This window comes from Ovis aries, chromosome 5 (assembly GCF_016772045.2).
Source record: "Ovis aries strain OAR_USU_Benz2616 breed Rambouillet chromosome 5, ARS-UI_Ramb_v3.0, whole genome shotgun sequence".
Taxonomy (NCBI): domain Eukaryota; kingdom Metazoa; phylum Chordata; class Mammalia; order Artiodactyla; family Bovidae; genus Ovis; species Ovis aries.
The window spans coordinates 65,298,755-65,322,564 of record NC_056058.1 but is presented as its reverse complement, the minus strand read 5'-3'; the positions used below and the strand labels follow the sequence as shown (position 1 = coordinate 65,322,564).

Here is a 23,810-nt window from a genome sequence, read left to right as displayed (position 1 = left end):
GGATTGACAATACTATATATAAAAGAGATAACTAATAAAAACCTATTTTGTAGCACAGGGAACGCTATAGTCTGTGATGACCTATATGGGGAAATATTCTAAAAGAGAGTGGATATATGTATAACTTAGTCACTCTGCTGTACACCTGAAAGTAATACAGAATTATAAACCAATTACACTCCAATAAATTTTCTTAAAAGAAAAAAAAATACAAAGTGTTGTCTGCCAAACAATAAGGTAATGGATACATCTGTTATCAATAATCCTGCTTGGAAGAGGAAAATTTAGATAAGCTGAGTAAATTGAATTTTCTAGTAAAAAAAAAAAACAAAAAACTGAAACATGTTGAAATAATAAAAATTTAAGAGGCGATCCAGACTCCAATCTGGGTTTCTTTGGGTCCTTCCTGGGAGAAATCTGCTGCGCAGGGAACAAGGCTGCAGTTTCAGCGCTCCCTTGTCCAGTCTCTTCCATGGCCTTCTCAGGGGCCCTCCCTAGTAGTGCATTAACCTCACAACACATTTTTGTAAAACCAACTAAAATAAGATGAAAAAGACTGTCTTTTTCAACTTCCCTTTATTTTGGGTGGCTTTGAAGGATTTACATGCATTTTGGAGGTCCAAATAAGTGGAATCTGGATTGGGAGTTCACATACTTCAGATGATATGTATTTATATGATTTGCAGCCACTTCCCTGTAGAGGTACATTATGCCAGCTCCCCTTGTGTAAGAATGTCTTGCAGGAATTCTCTTTCCACCCTTGGTGCCAACTCACCAAGAATGGCATCATGAAGGTAGGACCAAAGGGCGTGCGGCCATGTAAACATGTCCTCTGATGGCAAGCACCAGACACAGGAGGGTAGCAGAGGAGCCAGGAGCTAGTTGGAGGTTTGTTTGTTTGTTTGTTTGTTTGTTTTTCTGTCATCATCAGTTATTTAAAATTTCAAGCATAGAATTCAATTTTCATTGACACCCAGTCAAAACAGAAATTCTATCCTGTCAAGAATACAGTCAATGCAGCCCAGAAAACAAATGTTCCCCACAGTTTTTCTTTTTCTATGGGAAGCATGGAAAAGAGAATCACAAGTCTTGTGTTTTCAGGGTGTCTGTGCTCTGTGTCTGTATTCTGTAAGTAAAGTTGCATGCTTTATGCTTCACAACCATCAATATTTTTTTCAAGTTTTATTGAAATTGGAATAGGAGACAATTACCTTTCTATTGTCTGTACAGAAAGTGATAGCACCACATATCACTTGTGTATGACAAGAGTTGTCATACAAAGAGGCAATCAAAGGATATGCAACCAAAACTATAGAAAAAATATGTCAGACACATAATTATGAATGTTATGTTTCTGGATTTTATGACAGTTCAGCTCTTGAAAATTAAAAATTTAAGTCCCTTTCTCATTCTAAGTACATGGTCATCTTTACAAACTTGAGTTTGTATTTCTAATATTCTTTTCCTTAAAATAGTCCCACAATTTATTTAAGTTCCAGGCTTCATAAAACCTGGAAAGTCTTCTGGTCCCTCCCATAAAGAACCTCAAGCATACACCAAAACTTCAGTAGAACATCATCATGATACATCACTGCTTAGCTGGTTCAGTGAAAGTGAAAAAAGGGAAGAAAGTGTTATTCATTCAGTTGTATTCAACTCTTCACAACCCCATGGACAGGCTCCTCTGTCTGTGGAATTCTCCAGGTAAGAATAGTGGTGTAGATAGCCATCCTTTTCTCCAGCGTATCATCCCTACCCAAGGGATGGACATGGGGTCTCCTGCATTGCAGGTGAATTCTTTACCATCTGAGCGACCAAGGAGCTTGATAAAAGGTGAAACTATCTATATTCCACTGGGAGGGATTTTCTGATATTTGAATGTGCAAGAACCACCCTGGCAAACAATAAATGCAGATTCATAGGCTTTGCATCAAGGAATAATCACTTTTGTAAGACTTAGGCACATGTGGATGGGGAAACAGTGGAAACACTGTCAAACTTTGTTTTTTTTTTTTTTTTTTTGCTCCAAAATCACTGCAGATGGTGATTGCAGCCATAAAATTATAAGACATTTACTCCTTGGAAGGAAAGTTATGACCAACCTAGACAGCATATTGAAAAGCAGAGACATTACTTTGCCAACAAAGGTCTGTCTAGTTCAGGCTATGGTTTTTCCAGTGGTCATGTATGGATGTGAGAGTTGGACTGCAAAGAAAGCTGAGCGCCGAATAATTGGTGCTTTTGAACTGTGGTGTTGGAGAAGACTCTTGAGAGTCCCTTGGACTGCAAGGAGATCCAACCAGTCCATTCGGAAGGAGATCAGTCCTGGATGTTCATTGGAAGGACTGATGCTGAAGCTGAAACTCCAGTACTTTGGCCACCTCATGGGAAGAGTTGACTCATTGGAAAAGACTCTGATGCTGGGAGGGATTGGGGGCAGGAGGAGAAGGGGACGACAGAGAATGAGATGGCTGGATGGCATCACTGACTGGATGGACATGATTTTGGGTGAACTCCGGGCATTGGTGATAGTGAGGCCTGTCATGCTGCAATTCATGGTGTTGCAAAGAGTCAGACACAAGTGAGTGACTGAACTGAACTGAAGGCTCATTTGACAAATCTGTATTTTTAGCAAGCACCAAAATTGATTCTGGATACAAAAGGCCCAAGGATCATGTTTCAAGAACCCAAACTTAACATCCAACACACAAAAAAAGCAGCCCAGGGTCCTCCTTTACCTCCACTTGTGTTACTTCTCACCAGATCACCCATTTCCTCCCATTCCCTAAAGGTATGCTTTCCCATCCCTCACATTTTCGCTGCATTCCTGCCCTGTAGCTTTCATTTCTATCATCCTTTTTAGCAATGTACTGAGTTTACCATTCTTTGCAGTCTTCAGTGTTTTGTGCACAAATCTCTTTGTCATTAAACACAATCTTAGCTTACCTTTGTATTTTTCTCCACATGTTGCCTAAGTTTACTCTCATTGATGCCCAGGGTCCCCAGGTCCTTGACAAATACTAAAAACATCATATTCTCATTTATCTACTGAAATGGCCCATTCAAAAATCACTAATTATGTCCCTGGTCAAAATTCAATGTCCTTTTCTTGGACCTGCTGAAGCTGTGGTTATTAACCAACATCTCCTTCTCCCCTGGAAATCTTGTCCTTCTTTGGAATTCATGACACTTCTGTCCCAGGGCCCCTTCCTTCTATCTCTGATTTCTGTCTTTTCAATCTTTCCTCTCTGCCTCTTTAACTCAAGTTCATGTCAGGAGTCAGTGTTCTCTCTCCCATCTCAGAGACAATGCCCAGTGTTATACTTTCATTCAGTAACTCTCTGAATGTTAAACTCAACTTATCACTTTCGCTCCAGTTTCTATCTCAAGTTAAACCTCTCTAAATGCCTTTCATCCATTGATTCCCTCATCGAAGAAATTCTATAAACTGCACAGTCTCAAGATATCACAGGGACGATTTACCTTGCCTTCAGGAAGCTCATAGGCTGAGTGTTGGGGGACTTTGAACAGCAAATTCTTAGAGACAAAATGAACCATGTAAAGTGTCTACACTGAAATATATCTGGTAACATGAAAAAGATTATCACAGGATGAAAGTTATTTTATCTAGACTCAAGACTCATCTAGAGAGAACTATCTAAGGATGCAACATTTATGCTGAGATCTGAAGGACAATAAAAGACATCAAAGTAAGGGAAGGGGGAAATGAATGAATCCAGGAGGAAGAAAGAAAGCAAAGGCAAGGGCCCCAGTGTGGACAAGGTCTGTGTGACTCCTTGCACTGAGTGAAGCAGAGAAGAGCATGAGATGAGGCTGAAATGGTGGCTGGAGTTGGATGATGCTGGGCCTTGGAGATGATTATAAGAGATTCAAATGTTATTGAAAAGTCAGTGAAAACCCAAGGCCAAATCTGAAACAAGGAAGTAATAATCTGATTTATAAGAGTATAGCAATATCTAGACCACAATAGATACAGAATAAATATTTGCTGTTTGATGTGATTGACCATCTTATTTTTCCCTCCCTCTATACCAATTATGCATCAAAAATTCTCAAAAATTGAATGTCTTCAATAATAGAATTCCCTATTGCCAAATTCAGAATTAAATGGAAGAAAGTAGGGAAAACCACTAGACCATTCAGGTATGACCTAAATCAAATCCCTCATGATTATACAGTGGAAGTGAGAAATAGATTTATGGGACTGGATCTGATAGAGTGCCTGATGAACTATGGACAGAGGTTCGTGACATTGTACAGGAGACAGGGATCAAGACCATCTCCATGGAAAAGCATGCAAAAAAGCAAAATGGCTGTCTGGGGAGGCCTTACAAATAGCTGTGAAAAGAAGAGAAGTGAACAGCAAAGGAGAAAAGGAAAGATACAAGTATCTGAATGCAGACTTCCAAAGAATAGAAAGAAGAGATAAAAAAGCCTTCCTCAGTGATCAATGCAAAGAAATAGAGGAAAACAACAGAATGGGAAAGACTAGAGATCTCTTCAAGAAAATTAAAGATACCAAGGGAAAATTTCATGCACAGAAGGGCTCGATAAAGGACAGAAATGGTATGGACCTAACAGAAGCAGAAGATATTAAGAAGAGATGGCAAGACTACACAGAAGAACTGTACAAAAAGGATCTTTACGACCCAGATAATCACAATGGTGTGATCACTCATCTAGAGCCAGACATTGTGAAATGTGAAGTCAAGTGGGCCTTAGAAAGCATCACTACGAACAAAGCTAGTGGAGGTGATGGAATTCCAGTTGAGCTATTTCAAATCCTGAAAGATGATGCTGTGAGAGTGCTGCACTCAGTATGCCAGCACATTTGGAAAACTCAGCAGTGGCCATAGGACTGGAAAAGGTCAGTTTTCATTCCAATCCCAAAGAAAGGCAATGCCAAAGAATGCTCAAACTACCACAAAATTGCACTCATCTCACATGCTAGTAAAGTAATGCTCAAAATTCTCCAAGCCAGGCTTCAGCAATACGTGAACCATCAACTTCCAGATGTTCAAGCTGGTTTTAGAAAAGGCAGAGGAACCAGAGATCAAATTGCCAACATCCTCTGGACCATGGAAAAAGCAAGAGAGTTCCAGAAAAACATCTATTTCTGCTTTATTGACAATGCCAAAGCCTTTGACTATGTGGATCACAATAAACTATGGTAAATTCTGACAGAGATGGGAATACCAGACCACCTGACCTGACTCTTGAGAAACCTATATGCAGGTCAGGAAGCAACAGTTAGAACTGGACATGGAATAACAGACTGGTTCCAAATAGGAAAAGGAGTACGTCAAGGCTGTATATTGTCACCCTGCTTATTTTACTTATATGCAGAGTACATCATGAGAAACGCTGGGCTGGATGAAGAACAAGCTGGAATTAAGATTGCCGGGAGAAATATCAATAACCTCAGATATGCAGATGACACCACCCTTATGGCAGAAAGTGAAGAGGAACTAAAAGCCACTTGATGAAAGTGAAAGAGGAGAGCGAAAAAGTTGGCTTAAAGCTCAACGTTCAGAAAACAAAGATCATGGCATCTGGTCCCATCACTTCATGGGAAATAGATGGGGAAACAGTGGAAACAGCGTCAGACTTTATTTTGGGGGGGGGCTCCAAAATCACTGCAGATGGTGACTGCAGACATGAAAATTAAAAGATGCTTATTCCTTGGAAGGAAAGTTATGACCAACCTAGATAGCATATTCAAAGGCAGAGACATTACTTTGCCAACAAATGTCTATCTAGTCAAGGCTATGGTTTTTCCAGTGGTCATGTATGGATGTGAGAGTTGGACTGTGAAAAAGGCTGAGCGCCGAAGAATTGACGCTGTTGAACTGTGGTGCTGGAGAAGACTCTTGAGAGTCCCTTGGACTGCAAGGAGATCCAACCAGTCCATTCTGAAGGAGATCAGCCCTGGGATTCCTTTGGAGGGAATGATGCTGAAGCTGAAACTCCAGTACTCTGGCACCTAATGGGAAGAGTTGACTCATTGGAAAAGACTCTGATGCTGGGAGGGATTGGGAGAAGGAGGAGAAGGGGACAACAGAGGATGAGATGGCTGGATGGTATCACCGACTTGATGGACTTGAGTTTGAATGAACTCCGGGAGATGGTGATGGACAGGGAGGCCTGGTGTGCTGCAATTCATGGGGTCACAAAGTGTCGGACATGACTGTCAACTGAACTGAAACTAAACTGAATAATGTAATTATACATATGTTTGCAAAATTACATATAATAGCATGCTGTGCTCTGCTAAGTCACTTCAGTCATGTCTGACTCTTTGCAACCGAATGGCTCCTCTGTCCATGGGATTCACCTGGCAAGAATACTGGAGTGGGTGGCTGTGCCCTCCTCCAGGGTATCTTCCTGACCCAAGGATTGAACTTGTGTCTCTAAATCTCCTGTAATGGCAAGCAGGCTCTTTACCAGCAGTTCCACCTGGGAAGCCCCATAATAGCATACATTTATTCAATGAACAAATAAAAATCAAGCCAATGCTAAATAGCAAAGAATATCCTCCAGTAAAAGTAAACAGCTCTAAGATCAGAAGGAAAAGAATGAAAATTCATACAACTTTTCTCCCTTACCTAAGGCACATGCAACTATATTGATGTTAAATAGGATTAACTCCAAAGCATTACTTTACTCCTTCACGAGGCTATTTTCAGTGTTCACCTGCTCATAAACAAATCCAGGTGACTTAAAGATATCCTGTTTCTTTGCACACAAAATGCAATAGGATTACATTTCCCAGAGAACGAATGTTGTAAACTTTGTGCTGCTTTGCTATTACTAAAGAGGAATTGCCAATCATCAGGGCAATGTCATAATATAAAAATCACCCATGCCAATGGCTAATTAAATAGTTGCAAGAATAACAGACATGGAATTTCCAAAGAAAATCATTCTGGATGGGTATTTTAAAAGCCTGTTTTTGAGCTGTAACCTCATGGTCTCACACATTCAAATTTTCAGACACAGGATCATGCAGTATTACCGAAAGCATGGTCTTGACATTCATTTAATGTGACAGTCTCAAGGAGAGCATCCATTTTTATGATTTGGACTTGTGGAGAACCTCCTCTTAGGTTGCATGGTTGGTTTCACTTCTGTCACTGGTCACACTACCAAGACTTGGTGACTTGGCTACCATGAAGATTATTTTCAATGACCTCACAAATGCCCAGCATCAGTCATAGAAGCCATATGATTTGTACAAAGGCGATGATCACTATGAAGTCTTCACAGAGATCCTTGAGCCAAGCTCAGCTTAAGTGATACCTTGGTCTTGTAGCTGTTGCTCTTCTCATTCAAGAAGTCACATTATATGCCTAGCTTAAGGCACTCCTACACTGAGTCTCAAAGTGTTAAATCCAACAAATCTGACAAGCCTTTGACATCTTAACACAGAAACTGGCCTTATCATACTCAAGTGGTCATACTCATGTTCACTCCCCTTCCTAAATCTATTTATAGTAGATACCAGATAGTTACCAGAAAATCTTCTATTGCTCTCCTTCCTATATTTTATCAGTTGATATAAGGATGATGGAAGGGCTTTGGGTAGAAACCTACACAGCTGGTATCCTTCATGAGGCTGAACTCCTATTCTAGAAGAATGCTGTTAGAAACCATCACTTTCTGTGTTCAGTGTTTTTGTTTCAGTTGGGTTCTTCTTCAGAAGAAGAAAAAATTTTTTTAATTTCTTCCACAAATAAAAGAGATATCTAGAAAACCATTACAGTATCTGCATTATCAGTCATCTGTGGAAAATGATTATGTTTTGAGGGATGATTAAAAAACAATCAATAAACTTTCTAAAGATACATCAGCACTATTGAGTTTCTTGAAGCTTTTTATTTGCAGCCTGTAAAATTTTATGGGCCATGATCCACTCTACTAATAGGGTAGAGATGAGGACAAGGAGGCTTTGAGAGGCATTTTATTAAGGCCTGCTTGACTCTTCCACCCACCAGGCTTCATAGTGTCTCGTTCCATAAAGGGATTTATGGGAATGCTAAAGAGTGCAATTCTCTGTACAGTCATATACCATGGGAGAAAGAAACATAGCAAAGCACAGACCTCGTAGGTGAAGGAAATCCCAATCCCAATCTATTTTTCAACAGAAAAAAAACAAAATTGTGACCATCTACTATGTTGTCACCCTGTTTTTTTATCATGAGAAATGCCTGGCTAGATGAGTTTACAAGCTAGAAATCAAGATAGGAAAGAGAAATATTAACAACCTCAGTATGTAGATACCACTTGAATGTTATAAAGCAAAGAGGAATGAAAGAACCTCTTGATGATGGCAAAGGAGGAGAGTGAAAAAGTCAGCTTAAAACTAAATATTAAAAAAAAAAAAAACTAAGCTCATGGCATCCAGCCCCATCACTTCATGGCAAATAGAAGGGAAAACTGTGGAAGCAGTGATGGATTTCCTCTTATTGGGCTCTAAAATCACCGGGGACAATGACTGTAGCCATCAAATCAGAAGATGATTGCTTCTGGGCAGGAAAGCTATGACAAACATAAACACTGTGTTGAAAAGCAGAGACATTACTCTGCTGACAAAGGTTTGCACAGCTGTGAGAGGTGGACCGTAAAGAAGGCAGGTGTGCATGAAAAATCACTTCAGTCGTGTACGACTCTTTGTGACCCTATGGACCCCAGCCCATTCAAGCTCCTCTGTCCATTGGATTCTCCAGGCAAGAATGCTGGAGTGGGTTGCCATTTCCTTGTCCAAAAGAAGGCACTTCACCGAAGAATTGAAGCCTTCAAACTGTGGTGGTGAAGACTCCTGAGAGACCCTTGGACTGCAAGGAGATCAAACCACTCAGTCTTAAAGGATATCAACCTTGAATACTCATTGGAAGGACAGATGCTGAAGCTGAAGTTCCAGTATTTTGGTCACCTGATGTAAACAGCTGATTCTGTTCTTTCCTGATGCTGGGAAAATTTGAGGACAGGAGAAGAGGGCATCAGAGGTTGAGATGGCTGGATGGCATCACTGATGCAATGGACATGAACTTGGGCAAACTCAGGGAGATGGTGAGGGACAGGGAGCCCTGGAGTTCTGCAGTCTATGGGGTCACAAAGAGTCGGACACTACTGGGCAACTAACAACTACGTGCCAGTTACCACAGCAGAGCCTGGGGCTCTACGGGTCTCCAAAAGGATAAGTAGGGCATTTCTGTCTTTACTAAGCTTGTATTTTTAATGAGACAGATGGACAGTAAACAAGCAGATGGATGAAACCATTAGAACTAAAGTAGGTGGGAGGAAGTCAACAAGGCAGGATCCATGATAGAGAGTAGGGGGTGACCCACGCTGGTCATGGAAAGCCATCCTGACCGAGGGACAACTCAAGTGAGACCTAGAGTTAGAACAAGTTTTCTGGCAGGGGACACAAGCAAGTATCTCAGTCTTAACAGCATCCTCAATGGAAGCAGGAAGGTCAGCAGAGTGGGCACTGATGAGCTCAGATGAAAGAGTTAAGAGAGAGGTTTGCAGAGAGATTGTGGATTAACTATACTCTGCTCATAGGCTATGGTAATAGTTCAGAATTAACATGGCTAGACCAATAAATACATTCAGTTATTTAGAAATGAAACGAATGATACAAACCAAGTGAGCTAGGATTAATGCTGGAATTTCCAGAACACTTAAAAGTAAACAGGAATTACATCACTGTTTACGACTGTAACCAGATTATATAAATAGCAAACATAAGCAAGTCCTCTCCCAGGTTCATTACAGTTTCTAGAATTTATTGTAAATCTGAGTCATTTTGGATGATTCTGGCACATAAATAATTTTACATTAGTCATGTTAATTTTTGAGGTCTCAGATTTAAAATGATCTGCTTTCAAGGTTGTTTTCACTCAGCCATCCATATAAGGTTTTAGTCTTGGATTGCTAATGTTTGATACAGTTTTGACAATCGTAACAACACTGTACTTTTACCTTTGATATAACAATCGACATTTTTTTTCCTTGTAAAATCTGCCCAGAAAAGTGAATGTCTGTTTGTATAAAATGATCCAGGAATGGCATTTCCTATTTAAACAAATATTTGGACTATTATAAGTTAGGCATTACATCTTCTAGTTTTTCAAGAATTTGAACATGTAAGTATTGAATAGTTTTACTGAAAAAAAATTAGACAAGTGCATGTATTTAAAAGAGCTGAAGGAGATGCAGTTAAAATCTCTTTTTTTATTTACACTTTTAGCCTTTCTCCACAGAGGCAACTATTACCAACTTCTTTCTTATTCCTATACAAATGTTCAATGCACATGCAGGCTTTATGCAATATATACACTCAAAGCATACATAGTCACATTTAAATTTTTCTTTTTTGCAAAAAGGGCATATTTTCATTCTTTACTGTTCCCAATCTAACTTGATTTACTTATATAGCTCAGTGATAGTCCAACAAAAAACACAAAAATCCGTTTTTTAAGTTAGTTTAAAATTGTACGGTACATGATATTTAACTCAACCAACTTGTAGGGGTGAACACTGAGGTTGTTTCCACTAATTTTCTAATACAAATGCTTCTTTAAACAAATAAACACTTACTGGGTATTACGTTGTGCTGGCAGTAGTCATTAAGCAGTGAAAGGCAGATTCCCTGCCTCCTGGTCCTTACATTTTAGTGGAAGAAATGAGAAACAGACAAGCAAATATCAAACTTGCCATACTTACTCTTGGGAAAAGTCCTATGAATAAAAATGTAAAGCCAGAGAAGGGGACAAAGACTGGGAAGTTCTTATCTGTAGGATGGTCAGGGAAGCCTCTCTGTGGTAGAAATATTTGAGGAAAAAACGTGAACAACCAAGAGAGTAAAGCATGAGGACATTTGGGAGTGCACTCCAGTAGAGGAAACAATACCAGCAGGTGTATAGGCCCCGAGGCAAGGGTTCACGTGGCATGTTTCAAGAACAGTATGGATACATCAGGGCATACACAGGGGAGAGTGTCTGAAAGTAAGCTTGGAAGTGCAGGCAGAAGGGGTGCACCCTGGGTCTTACGTGCCACAGTAAAACCACAGGTGTGACATTGACGGTGATAGTAACTATCAGAGAACCAAGGCACAGGAGTGATCAGATTTTCCCTTTGGAATTGTTCTCATTCTCTTAGGAACATACTGCAGGGGACAGGAATGCCAGCAGAGAAACTGGGCACTTGTGACTCCTGCAGTCACCCAAAGAGGGTGACAGTAGCTCAGATTTGGGTAGAACCTGCGTGAAAATGTGACCAGTTGCTATATTGAGAAAGTAGAGCTAAGAGCTGCTGTTTCCCAAGACAGAGAGCATGTGTAAGTAAAGGACAGGAGTCAAGGAGAATGCTAGGGTTCTGGCATGAGCAGCAGGGTGAATGAGAGTGCCCTTCATCAGGATGGAGAACTTTGGGAAACCTGTGGCTTGTGGGGCAGGAGGTGAATGGAGTAAAAGGAGGGGGCGGGAAGAGAGAGCTCTGTTTAGTCATGCTGATTTTGAAATGCACAGAAAAATCCATGGGGGTGGTGTCACAAAGGCACTTAGAAATGAATCTGGAATTCAGGGGGAAGACAGGGCTCAGAAATGAAATGCGTAAGTTTTCTGCATGTAAGTAAAGCCACAGGAATGGGTTATACAGGTTTCACAGATGTCCCTATAAACCTCTCAGAGAAGACCTGAGACAATGAATTGCTAGGTTAAAGTAGGTTTGAGTGTGTGTTTGTGTTGTATAGATATTATCATCAAAGTCTTTCTGCAAAGTACGAAACACCTTATATTTAAATTCAAAATCCTTATCTCTGATGAATTAGAAGATATTTCAGTATAATTATGAACATTCACTCTCACTGTCCTAGAGATTGAGATGTGTGAGGTGTCGGTTGAGGTCGTTTCAGACAGAAATATCTTTGTGAAACACACATACATATTTGTACTAGGCATTATCAGATACATTAGCTCATACATTTCTGACAACACTCTAGGGGATCAATCTTATTAAAACTATTCCATATATTAAGATACTGAGGTCCTAAGGAACGATGGGATGATCTCAAGGGCTCCTAACTAGTAAGTTGGTTAGGGTCTGGACTCAATTTCTGTGTTTCCTTCCATTGAACATAGGATGAGGCAAAAGCTTAACTTTTGCTGAACAGGATGCAAGACATTTAGAACTACTGTTTAGATATATTTAGCATGGGGTGTATTTAAAAAGGCATATGCAGTGCTTGCACCTGAGAAATCTGTGTTTTCCTTCAGGTACTCCCATGGCACTGCTGCTGCTGCTGCTGCTAAGTCGCTTCAGTCGTGTCCGACTCTGTGCGACCCCATAGACGGCAGCCCACGAGGCTCCCCTGTCCCTGGGATTCTCCAGGCAAGAACACTGGAGTGGGTTGCCATTTCCTTCTCCAATGCATGAAAGTGAAACTCAACACATTTAGGACACATGGATGAGCAAACCACAGATCCCTAATCTCAAGGCAGTGGCAGGAGGCCACGATGGGAGAGATAGCTAACCAACATGAAAACTATGTTTGAAAGTTATTTTCTAAGAGAATGGGGCCTACAGGTAAAAGATCAGAGAATAAAAAGACAGGAAAAGTTCATAGATAAGCAGTGCTGGGGGTGGAGAGCCGGGCAGGTTCAAATTTTAAAAGCATGAAAAAGGCTGATCTCATGGAGAAAGCAGTATCTGAGCAAAGACTTGAAGGAACCTTGATAGTCAGTGAAGATCAGGCTCTGCATACCACTCATACATCATTCTAAACATAGTCCTTGACAGTGCATTGAGAACCAGGAAAGAACGTGAACTGAACACCCTAAACAGGAAAAGTAATTTCAAATACTGATAGCAAATTTAACAGTGTCATTTTCACAGGCAAAGGGCACTGCATCCACCCATTGTGGCCTCCTCTATAACCTTTTCAGCTACTCTATGGTACGTAAATCCAGTGCTTCTTATATCCTCAAGGATGATTCAGATCAGAACCAGACGATGGCAACTGCAGTTGGGCCACTACAGAGCTTCTGTGACTTGGGGACCAAGCTGTATAATAAAATAATGAACATGACTCAAACATGTACGATCAAACACTGAGACACAACACTTGAAGGAAGCATAGATTATATAAAGGTCAATTCACAAGTACAGATGAGAAACTAGGTCCAGGGACGTGAAGCAACTTCATCAAGGTTGCAGAGTAAGTTAGCCACAGTTCAGCTCAGTTCAGTCCAGTCCAGTCGCTCAGTCATGTCGGACTCTTTGCGACCGCATGAATTGCAGCACGCCAGGCCTCCCTGTCCATCACCAACTCCCGGAATTCACTCAGACTCGCGTCCATCAAGTCAGTGATGCCATCCAGCCAAAACCAGCATGTTTCCCACAAATTTCAGGCTTTAGTCTTTTCAACTAAAGCTCCTATTTGACATCACTTTCATCAACCAACATTCAGCTGCCTTTTGAACAATACCCAAAAGCAAATGGTAACAAAACCAGGTTTCTTAACACAAAGAATACAAAACTGATGATAAGTACTTGCATAATGGTTACTGTGTACTAGACTCCATTCTAATGCTATACTGAACCTATTTAATCTTCATAGACATATAATTACCATCCTGATTTTACAGTTAAAGCAACTGAGAAACAGAGAGGTTAAGCAACCTATTTGAAGTCATTCAGCTTGTTAAAGACAGCAAAAATTTGAACCCAGAGTGCCTGAAGGAAAACTCTGTTCTAGTTCTGGTTTTAAATGCTTTCAGATATGTGTGTATACTTATTCAAAAATGTGTGATTACTAATTAAGAACATATTTTTATAACAGTTATAGCTAAAATTTCTCAACACAGATACTAATTTTAAGACAATTCTTCCTATTATTTTTTGAGTGACTACTGTATCTCTCAGCCAGGGCACATGTTACTCTAAGTACAGGCATTTTTCACTCAGGTAATAAATTATCTTTGATATTTTTCTGAAACCCATATATTTTTACAGCATCATGAAAAACAGCTGCAACAAATTAGGCACACCCTTCTACAGTGATTCAATAGTTCCAAAAAATAAGCATTGATCCCATAGGTTATCCCTTGACAATTGTGTTTGGCAAGGATCTCGAGCTATTATCTGTGCTCTTACGTACTTGCAATAACATCTGTGGTCTGAAAGGGAAAATCTCTTCATCTCATTTTTAGCCAAGAAATAATTTTTAAAGATTATTTCTTTAAAAAATACTCAAAGTGTCCAGAAAGAAGCAGGATAACAGTAACAGCTAAAAGTTATTATACACTTTGCATGCCTTCACACATGTCTATATATACACATGCTCATATGTATATATGTCTACGGAGGTATCACTTAAAACTAGTCAAACACACTGATATTCATTATGTAGCTTGAGCTTTTATAAATCGGTATAAAAAATATTCAGTCAAGACAGGAAATCCTTCCATCACCATAGAAAGTTCCCTTATGTTCCTTCCTCATCAATCCTCACCCCCAGTGGCAGTGATTGTTCTGATTTTGATCACATTTCAAATTTTTAATCCTAAGTACAATTCTATGAGGTGTTGATTCCAAAGAATGTCCAACTTTGAGACCCACGCTCTTAGCCACTATGCTGTTCTACTGTATTTCTTCTCAATGGACACTTAGCCCATCTCGATGGCGTCCTCTGAGAGAAGTAAGGCATGATGTCTTAACTTCTCTTTCAAGTATCTAGAATATACTGTAGGTACCACCCTTGAAAGAACTGAAAAAATGGTCACTTGAATGATTTTCTATATTCCATGTTTCTGAAGAGACACCCTATTGAGAGCTTACTGATGTCAGATAAGGCAGGCAGGATCAATGAATGAAGTGGACACGTGCCTTCAGAAAACAACAAACGCTGCCCATTCCCCCAACTGATGCACCCTAAGAAATCAGGCCAGGGATGCTATTCTCCAGCTTCTTCTAGATAATCCAGAGATCTAAATTTGTAAGTGCTTTGTAACTAAGTGGATGTAAACAACAACAAGAAACACTTCATGAGTCAAAATGTGTCCAGAGGCCAGCCCTGGATTGCCAGTGTGGGACCTGGTGTTTGCAATCTTGGCCTACGAAACATCAGGATTAGCTTCACCAGTGACAAAAGGGAGACCACAAACCTCTGAAGGTCATAGCCAGCCGAGGAGGTAATGTTTGTCATCATGTGGTAAAAATTCTGCTGTCCAGACTCTGGTCTATTGCCAACACTCCTTCCCACTGAGGGAAGCAGATGACATTGGTAAACATCATAAACAAACAGAAGAAAAAAAAAAAAGAAAGAAAGAAACTGACAATGGGAAGAGGAAAGCAATAAAAACACAGAAGGAAAGAGCAAGAAGGAGTACAGAACAGTGAAGAAGACAACTACAGGAAAGAAAAGGAAGCAAAGGACAGGCGACTCTAGGTCTGAAGCACATTCCTTCACTGACTATGCTGGCCCAGGACTACAACCCCAATTGGAGTTGGGACAACAGGGTAGTGGGGAATGATGGAGTGGAGAAAAGAGCTCATTCTGATGTTTATTTACTCTGAGCTTTATGAGACCAGTTTCAGTGCTTAAATATTTTGACCGTGGGAAATAATGGCAGAGTTTCTAGGAATTCCAAAATATATTATTTGAAATTCAGAGAAATCATCAGAGTCTGATCCTGTCAAGTCTGATCCTGGCAAGGCTCTGTGGTCTGAACAAGAAGCGAATTTCTAATCCCCAGTGATACAGTTTTATCAGGAAACTGTGCTTGCTGTAATAGATGCCACTGTATTATTGGTTAAAAAAGAAGAATAAAGCTACCACTTCCATATCCACCTACATGCCCAGAGTTCCACTGAGACAACAACCAGCAGATTTTTGAGCAAACCAATCTCACAGGATTTATACCCTTAGTGAACCATGGTGACACGTCCCTCCCCCAGTCCTGCAGACTTGCTCAACAGGTCAGAGCTTACACGGCTTCCTTTATAGAAGGCAGTTCACATTTGACAAAAGGAATTTGAAACCATAAGATAGATGATTACCTTTCTGTGTGGTAGCAAAGGTGAAAGGAAAAAGGATAGCAGAATCTTCAGAGAAATTAAGGTGACAAAGAAAAAGTAACCTGGATTATTCAGCATAAAACTCTCCTCTGCTGATTGTCTCAGTGCTTCATTGTATCATTTGAGGTGGCTATTTCCTTCTTTGTCAGTTTGCATCATGTGGAACTAATCTGAAATATATACAGCTAACACTTAAGTCCTTACCATGTGCAAGGCACCAAGCTAAGGACATTCTAAGAACAAGCTCACAACATACTATGAGCTGGATGCTACCATGTTCATTTTAAAGATGATGAAATTGTGGCTCATGGACAGGATATAACTTGCCCAAGGTCACACACCCAGGGTCACAGTCCAGGTTCGTGTACCTCAAAACCTAGGCTCACTTCACAGCGTAAGCATTCTCCCTCCGCCACATCATCATCCCCTCTTCCATTCATACAATAGTCCCCTGTTAGATGACTGGAATTGAGTTTAGGGAATTTTATTTTTGTCAGGAGGAGGCTGCCTAGACTGTGTTCAGAGAAAGGGTAAAGAGAAGGGTGCAGAAAAGACAATGGAGAGAGAAATATTTTAAGACATTCATAAAGAAATAGTTTGAGAATGAAAAAAAAAGTAGAACGTGAGAGAAAACACTTTACAGGCATCGGATCCCATTTTACAGTTGGAAAAACTGAGACTCCACTCTTAGTAAACTCAGGACCTATCCCAAGATTTGTGGCCACCACTATTCCTATTCCTTTTCTTCACCTCAGTTCTGCACCAAGGCCTCCTACCACCCTCTAATGTGCCTCAGGAGCATAGCAATGGCCATGGGTTACAAAGTACAGAGATGTAAACGTGGCCCAGCCTGTGGAGGCTGGAGAGGATAAATAATGCCCCGAGCTGCTTTGCGGTATAGTGAGGCTCCCCATCACTGAATGAACTGGTGTCACATCTGGCTGACATCTGTCAGCGGTACTATAAATAGCACTTGTGTAGTAAATAATGATTTAGTCCCAACAGTGTAAAACAGACTCAGTTCTGAAGACCAATGTCTGGTTGGCTTCAACAGAATAACTTGAGGATTTTTTTTTAAATAGAGGGATTCCTCAACTCTAATCTCAGAAATTTTGATTCAAGAGGTTTTGAAAGACCATGAAACCAGGTGATTTCTGAGGGCCCTCCTACTACTAAGATTCTATTGTTCCTTTCTCTGACATAGCTTCCAAAGTATCACCTGTCATTACTAAGCCACACACATTAACAAGGAGCTGACACTAGACTCAGAGTGAAGGGACAAGAAGCATCGCCATTGTCTCCGAACACCTGTGCTCTCCCAGGAGGTAACATATCTTTTCTAGTCTCAGTGTATACTTCTTTAAAATAGAAGCAAAAGACAGTGGGAAGAGTTCTAAAACTCTTGATCTGGACCTGTGGGCTCCTATTCCACACTCAGAGGGCCTCCACGCATCATAGTACTATACCTGCATGGGGACAGTAGGCACATGACCCAATTCTGGGTATATTCTGAGACACAAGGAAGTCTATGTGGGAGGGGTCCCTTCCTGATTAAAGAGGCAAAGGTTCATGAGAAGTATTTCTCTTCTTCATGCTTTGCCATTTTTGTTCTGACTTGAACATGACACGTGGAGGTGAAGAAATGAACAGAAGGAAGCTGTGATCTTTGGAGACACCGCTCAGCTGCCACAACAGTCCTGGACTATCTAGGTGCAATATACATCACATGCACAAAAAGTAAGGTCCTACATGTTCCGACTCTATGAGCAGGGTTTCTATTTCCAGCCAAACGGAGCCTTCACTGATATAGCACTAAAACTCTTTCTTCCAATGAAATTTCTTGCAAAACCCCATATATATAAACAAATAAAAGTGGCTATATTGTTTAGAAAAATGGACGGGGTGTTTCCAGAGCCATTCCCTCCTAAATTCTTGCAGTTTCCTCCATGGAACCAGAATTGGTCAAAATCATTACTTCTCAAGGTAGAGTCTCCAAGGCACAGGGATTCTCAGATTTTCTCCAGACTCAGAGAGTTTTTCTGTCAAATTTGTACTTGTGTTTTCTTGTCTCATTTCTCTGATGTGCTTATTTTATTTTTTCAACTTTATCTTAGGAAATGCAGATCCAAGTCATGACCGGTGGCTGCTACTCGCGGTTTTGGTGTGTGCATTTGTATTCAGTGTACAGTCATTTGGCAACAAGTGATTTGATTCCAACTGTCGTGACTAGAGAAAGGAGTAGAGTGTAATGTAACACAAAATGACATATTCCTTCAAAGTGCACATCAAAGGATATCTTGACATGCAAATGAAGGTACATTTGAAGAGAAAAAAATCATGGAAGCAGCAAGTACATATCCAGGATATAAGAGTATGAGTGTCTGGAATTAGAATAATCTTTAGTTCCACGTTCATGGTGTAAACCTTATTAAATTCTAGTAAAGGAGCCTCTAGGCTTCCCAGGGGACACCAGTGGAAAGGAATCTGCCTGCCAATGCAGGAGATACAAGAGATGTGGGTTCGATCCCTGGGTCAGGAAGTTCCCCTGAATAGGAAATGGCAATCCACTCCCTTATTTTTGCCTGGAAAAGTCCATGGACAGAGGAGACTGGGAGGCTACAGTCCATGGTGTTGCAAAGAGTCTGATAAGATTTATGCTCACACTAAAACACCCTCTATATTAAGAAACCAATGTTGATAACCTGAATATTGTTAGATACTTTTCTCTGTATTTAATTCATATATTTATTTTAGTGTTATGGATGGTTAAAAATTATTAAAATAAAGAGGTAATATCTAAGTGAGTACTTTGGGGTTTGTACATGTTTAAATAACAGTATGATTAAAACAGTGGGAGCATGAACTTTCTCCTGCCCTGTTAAAAGGGGTCTTTATATCACTGAAGCTCAGATTCTGGACTACAGGATGTTAAGCCTTAATCCTTTCCAGATGGTCAATTCCATAATTCCATGAACCTTCTCAACTTATAGAATATTAAATACTTTCACCAACAATGTGGCACATGCCCTTGGAGATGTTTTTAAAATAAAAAAGAGAGAAAATTAAATTCACGAATTTCAGTAAAGCATATGTATCCTTCTATTAATATATTCCTTTTCAAAAGTTTGTCTTAAGGATGAAGCATCCATGGGCAGGCCTTGAAACAAGCTCTGCCCGCTGCCACCCCTCCTCCATCTCCACCTGGCCCCTTCACTCATCACTCCCAGCAGAAATATCTCTGGACGGAACAAATATAGGTTAAAAATAAGGCCTTAAGAGCCTGCTCCCTCCTCACTTAGGAAATCTGAACCCTTGGGCAATGCCATTCTTACAAATGTGTTTTCTGATTACTTCCGTAAGGCAGAGCATGGTGGACCGACCATGGGCTCTTCTACTGGGAACAGGGTAAAACAATTCTGCTCACCAAGGCCATGGTTTAGCTGCACATTTCAAGCTGAACCAATCAGTGCCCACTGGGCTTTGCTGTTCTAGCATGTACGTTTCACCCCTGCACATGGATCTCCTTCCACCCAGCTGGCGTTGCGGCCCCTCCTCCCGCCCTGGAGCTTCTATCTCTGCCCTGCATTTCTTCACCCCTACCCTCCTTCACCCTTCAGTCTTTTTTTTTTTTTTTTTCAAATGTCAGGGCAGCTGGATTTCCACCTCCCGTACTTCTAAAAGAGGGAAACGATACAGTTTCTTCCAAGTTCCAGGCAATGTTGTGCACAGCCCTGCAACGTGAAGTTGTTATTTCATGCCTGTTCAGCTCAACATGCACTAAATTTAGAGGAGCATGACATTAGAGCTCCAGAGTCTCCTTTTTCACAGGCAGTGTGTTTGGCTGTGGTTCACACCGGTTCCCAGTCTGTCTTGGCATCTTACTCACTCCACAGGCAACCCAAGTGTAGTCACTGTCTATCCTATCTTCTTCCCCCTTTTTGGAATTATTCCAAACCCTCTTCACTCCAACCCAAGCCAAGCCAACCCAAAGATGACATCCATTAAGAAAATATTTGTGTGCCATTTCTCAGAATAAGAATTCCTGCTGCCAGTCATTTCCTAATTCCCTCCTCCATGTGCAGACTGTAGAGAAAATGAAATTGCCGACTGAGAGGGCTGACTTGCCACCTACAAAACACAATGCCTGCACATGCATCCCAGGTCTTATGCAGACAGATATGAACAAGTCCAGCCCCGCACTCTTTACTCACCCACTAATCTCTCTGCTATCAGATACTTGTTGAGATATTTTAGAATAAAAGTAAACACAAACCTTATTGAGGTCCACCCTAAGAGGTCTAGCTACTCTTCTGCTTTTCAAAAAGCAGCCACAAATCCATTCATTCATCTATTTCTCCAACTATACTCCTGGCCAAGCCCCTTTTGGAAAACCCCATTGTTATCACTCATGGCGCTGCCAGAAATCACAGAGCTCTAGTGAGATTTGGTCCAGCTCTTTCAGAACTGAACCCCTTCCTGAAATGCATTTATATTATATTTTGCATTTTCTAAATGCTAAATGTAGGATAAGGTATAGCTTTTGTGGAGGAGGGGTAAAAATCAGTTGCATTACAATTGATATCTATGAAAAATAATTATCTAAAATTTGTTATTTTTAAAAGCACTCTCTTCAGTAAGGTGCAAAATAGAATAAATTAAATAAAATTCACATGGTTACATGTCTATCTTTTAATTGATTTTGAGTAAATTACTGCCTTCTACGACTCTATAGTTATCTATACATCATAAAATACAGAAGTATTTTTTTACTGGAGTATAATTGCTTCAGAACATTGTTACAGAAGTATTTTCTGAGAGAACTGCCAGATACTTCTGCAACTCAGAAAAACTGAAAATTATTATAGAAACAGAATTATACATGTTGATCCAGCATATTTCTAAGCAAATATATCACTGAGCTCCTTAATGACAGTCAAAATCCCACATGATAATAAAAGATGCCAGGATCTCATACGCACATTTTCTGTTCCTACACCCTGAAAGCGTAATCCAAAATAGAAACTTCAAACCCCGATTCCCTCTAAAATGAAAGCCATTTTCTGCCATAAATGCCCCTCTCCAAACTCTCATGAAGCGAAGAACACAGACAGTTTCATCTAAAATTATCTTCCCTGTCAATGAACTGTCCTTTCTCGTAGAAAAGTTACAGAAGGTTGGAACGGGGTGACAACACATGAGTTCACAGACTTTTCTTTTTCACAGCGGTGTTGCCAGTTCAATCCTAACTTTTCAAAGCGTCTCTGCCCTGCTGAAAACCACATTTTGGAAGGGCCTGGGGGAGAAGAAAAGATTACATCCCCACACCAGATGTTTAAGTGATGAAGTTCTAACTTGTTCCCACACATACACAGCCCCCCCTACCACCACCCACAAACACTCGGAGTACTTCGAAACAATCAGCAGGTAAGAAAGTGAAGAGAAAGCGTGGAAACGCAAGGACCGAACAGTCCCCTACCTCTCCTCTGCTTCACAGAGCTGCTGCTGAGTCCCACACGATCCAGGCGTGTGTGGAGCCGCTGGAAGGAGGCAGCCACTCGGCCTGCCGGGGGTGAGCAGGCCCAGCCTGCGTTCAGAAGCTGCCCCAGTCAGATTTTCCAGCTGCAGAACTGCAGCCAAGTCCCTGCCCATGCCTGAAGAATTTCCTGAACAGCATTCCCGTTCTTTTTCTGACTGCTTTGAAACCATACTCTGTACTTCAATACGGCTTTGTCAGGCCCACTCCCAGCTACTGGGCTGTCTCCAGCTCTCAATGGGAAACACATGTGTCAAGCACAGACGCACTCCCCTGCCCCAGTGCCCATGCGTCTGCTGGGCTCACACAACCACAAAGGCAAGGGCTTCTAGAGCCAATGCTGATTTCTCAGCCGTTCTCCACACGGCCTCTGCTCTGGGGTGCTAGAAGCAGGAGCTGAGTCTCCTCTTGCTGCCGCTCCATGCCGCCTCTTTTCAACTTTCTCCTTCCTCTCACAATCCCCAGCTGATGACCCATGTTAGCTCCCCTAACTCCCCGACTCTTGCCAGTCCTGATTATAAGCCTATTACAACTGAGAGATGGAAATTCTGATTTGATCTCCCTACCTGCCATTGCCTCTGTCTTTGCTCAACATTTCAATTGTTGGAGGGGGAATAATATTTTTAGCATTTTCAGACTGGGTTGGTACTTCTGAGATGTTCCCTCATCCTGCTGTGTGCATCTTTTACTGATGTCACTATAAATAATGCAATTACTTTTCAGGCACTTTTGTGGCTCTCTGCTCTATAAGATGCTGGTCTGAAAATGTAACATTTGCATGCTGGTTTAATAGGTGTTGTGTAATGCAGACTGTGTAATATTTTCTATAACGAAGTAGAAAGGAGAAAAAAAATGTACTTTTTATCAGGATGTGTCCTAATTCTCTGCACCTGTGATTATTTCTAGATGGCACTCCATCAATGTCTTAGGTACATTCTCCTGGACCCTGTGGTCTACCTTTCCATAAAACACTACAGGAAATTTCTAAAGATATGAAGAGGACACCCCTCTTCTCCCACACTGAAAAACCCTTATCTAAAAAGCCAAAGCTAATCTGTCAAAAGTAACATTGTAGAATAAGGTGATTTAAAGAGAAAGCCTCATTTATTCTGAGCTTGTTTTTTCTTTTCTTTTTTTGGGGTACGAATATTGTACTTCAAAATCATATCCCACTAGCAACTTATTTTGAAGAACTGGCTTGCCAGATTTTAAAAGTGCTGTGTGTTCCTGAGGGGCTGTTGTGAATAATAGATTTGGTGTGATCTGGGGTTTAGCATTAAACGGCAATGGGTTCTTTCAGCAGGATTTGACTTTTGCCTTGGGAAGCAGTGTCTGTGGAGGATGGGGTGGGGAAGGAATATGTGTACCTCTAAGGTCAAGTCACAATTATAGAATCAGAGAACTTCAGAGGAGGAGGGGACCCCAGAGATGATCCGATACAAACTGTATCAACCCTTCATTTTGCAAAGGCAGATGGAGGTCCACATGATGAAATGACTGTCCAGAGGTGCAAAGACTCTCAATGTTATAACTGAGGCCAAAAAGTAGGATTTGGGTGAATTTTCCATGTGTTTTCTCTATCCTAGCATCATTTGGGAAAGGCAGGATCATCTAACCTTCACAAGAGAAGGCTTAAAATCTGATGGCCTGGATCTAACCTTAGCTCTGTCTCTTAAAGGCTATGAATCCTGATTAGTTTGCTTGACTTTTCTGGGCCTCAGTTTTCTCATCTGTAAAATGGGAGTAACAACAGACTCTACCTTACAGAATTATTAGAATTTGATGAGATAATTCACGCAAACTGTCTATTAGAGTGCATATAAATACATTTTGGTTTACTTTTCCTTTTATTGAATTGAGCAAAAACCAGACTCCTTCTCTCACTGAAAAGCAAAATTGTACTCTCACATTTAGTTTGGGTTCCTAGAATCAACTATCTGATTGGCTAATTAACTTTTCTGCCAAAAATTCTTTACATAATAGGAGTCTACCACCTTAAGCATAGACAAGTGCCCTAATGCTGTACTGGAACATTAGCCAACCACATAACTACTCTTCATTTATTCTCTACACATAACACTGAAGTCTTTCCTCAAGATTAACTCACAGGCAAGTAAACAGTGAGACCAAATTTGCAGTCAGTTATACGAGGCTGAACAAAGTGCTATTTGCAGAG

At 40.7% G+C, this 23,810-nt stretch overlaps 1 protein-coding gene across 5 annotated transcripts in view; it reads right to left on the bottom strand.

Annotated features, from left to right (window-relative positions):
- SGCD (sarcoglycan delta) overlaps nucleotides 1–23,810 on the bottom strand; it is a 1,058,523-nt gene that overhangs the window by 416,210 nt on the left and 618,503 nt on the right. Inside the window, exon 1 of one of the 5 annotated variants that reach the window (XM_027970443.2) lies at nucleotides 21,578–21,629. The exons of the other annotated variants lie outside the window; for them this stretch is intronic. The gene's annotated coding sequence lies outside the window, so the exon portion shown is untranslated. Of the gene's footprint in view, nucleotides 1–21,577; nucleotides 21,630–23,810 lie in introns of those variants that run through there. 5 annotated transcript variants of the gene reach the window in all.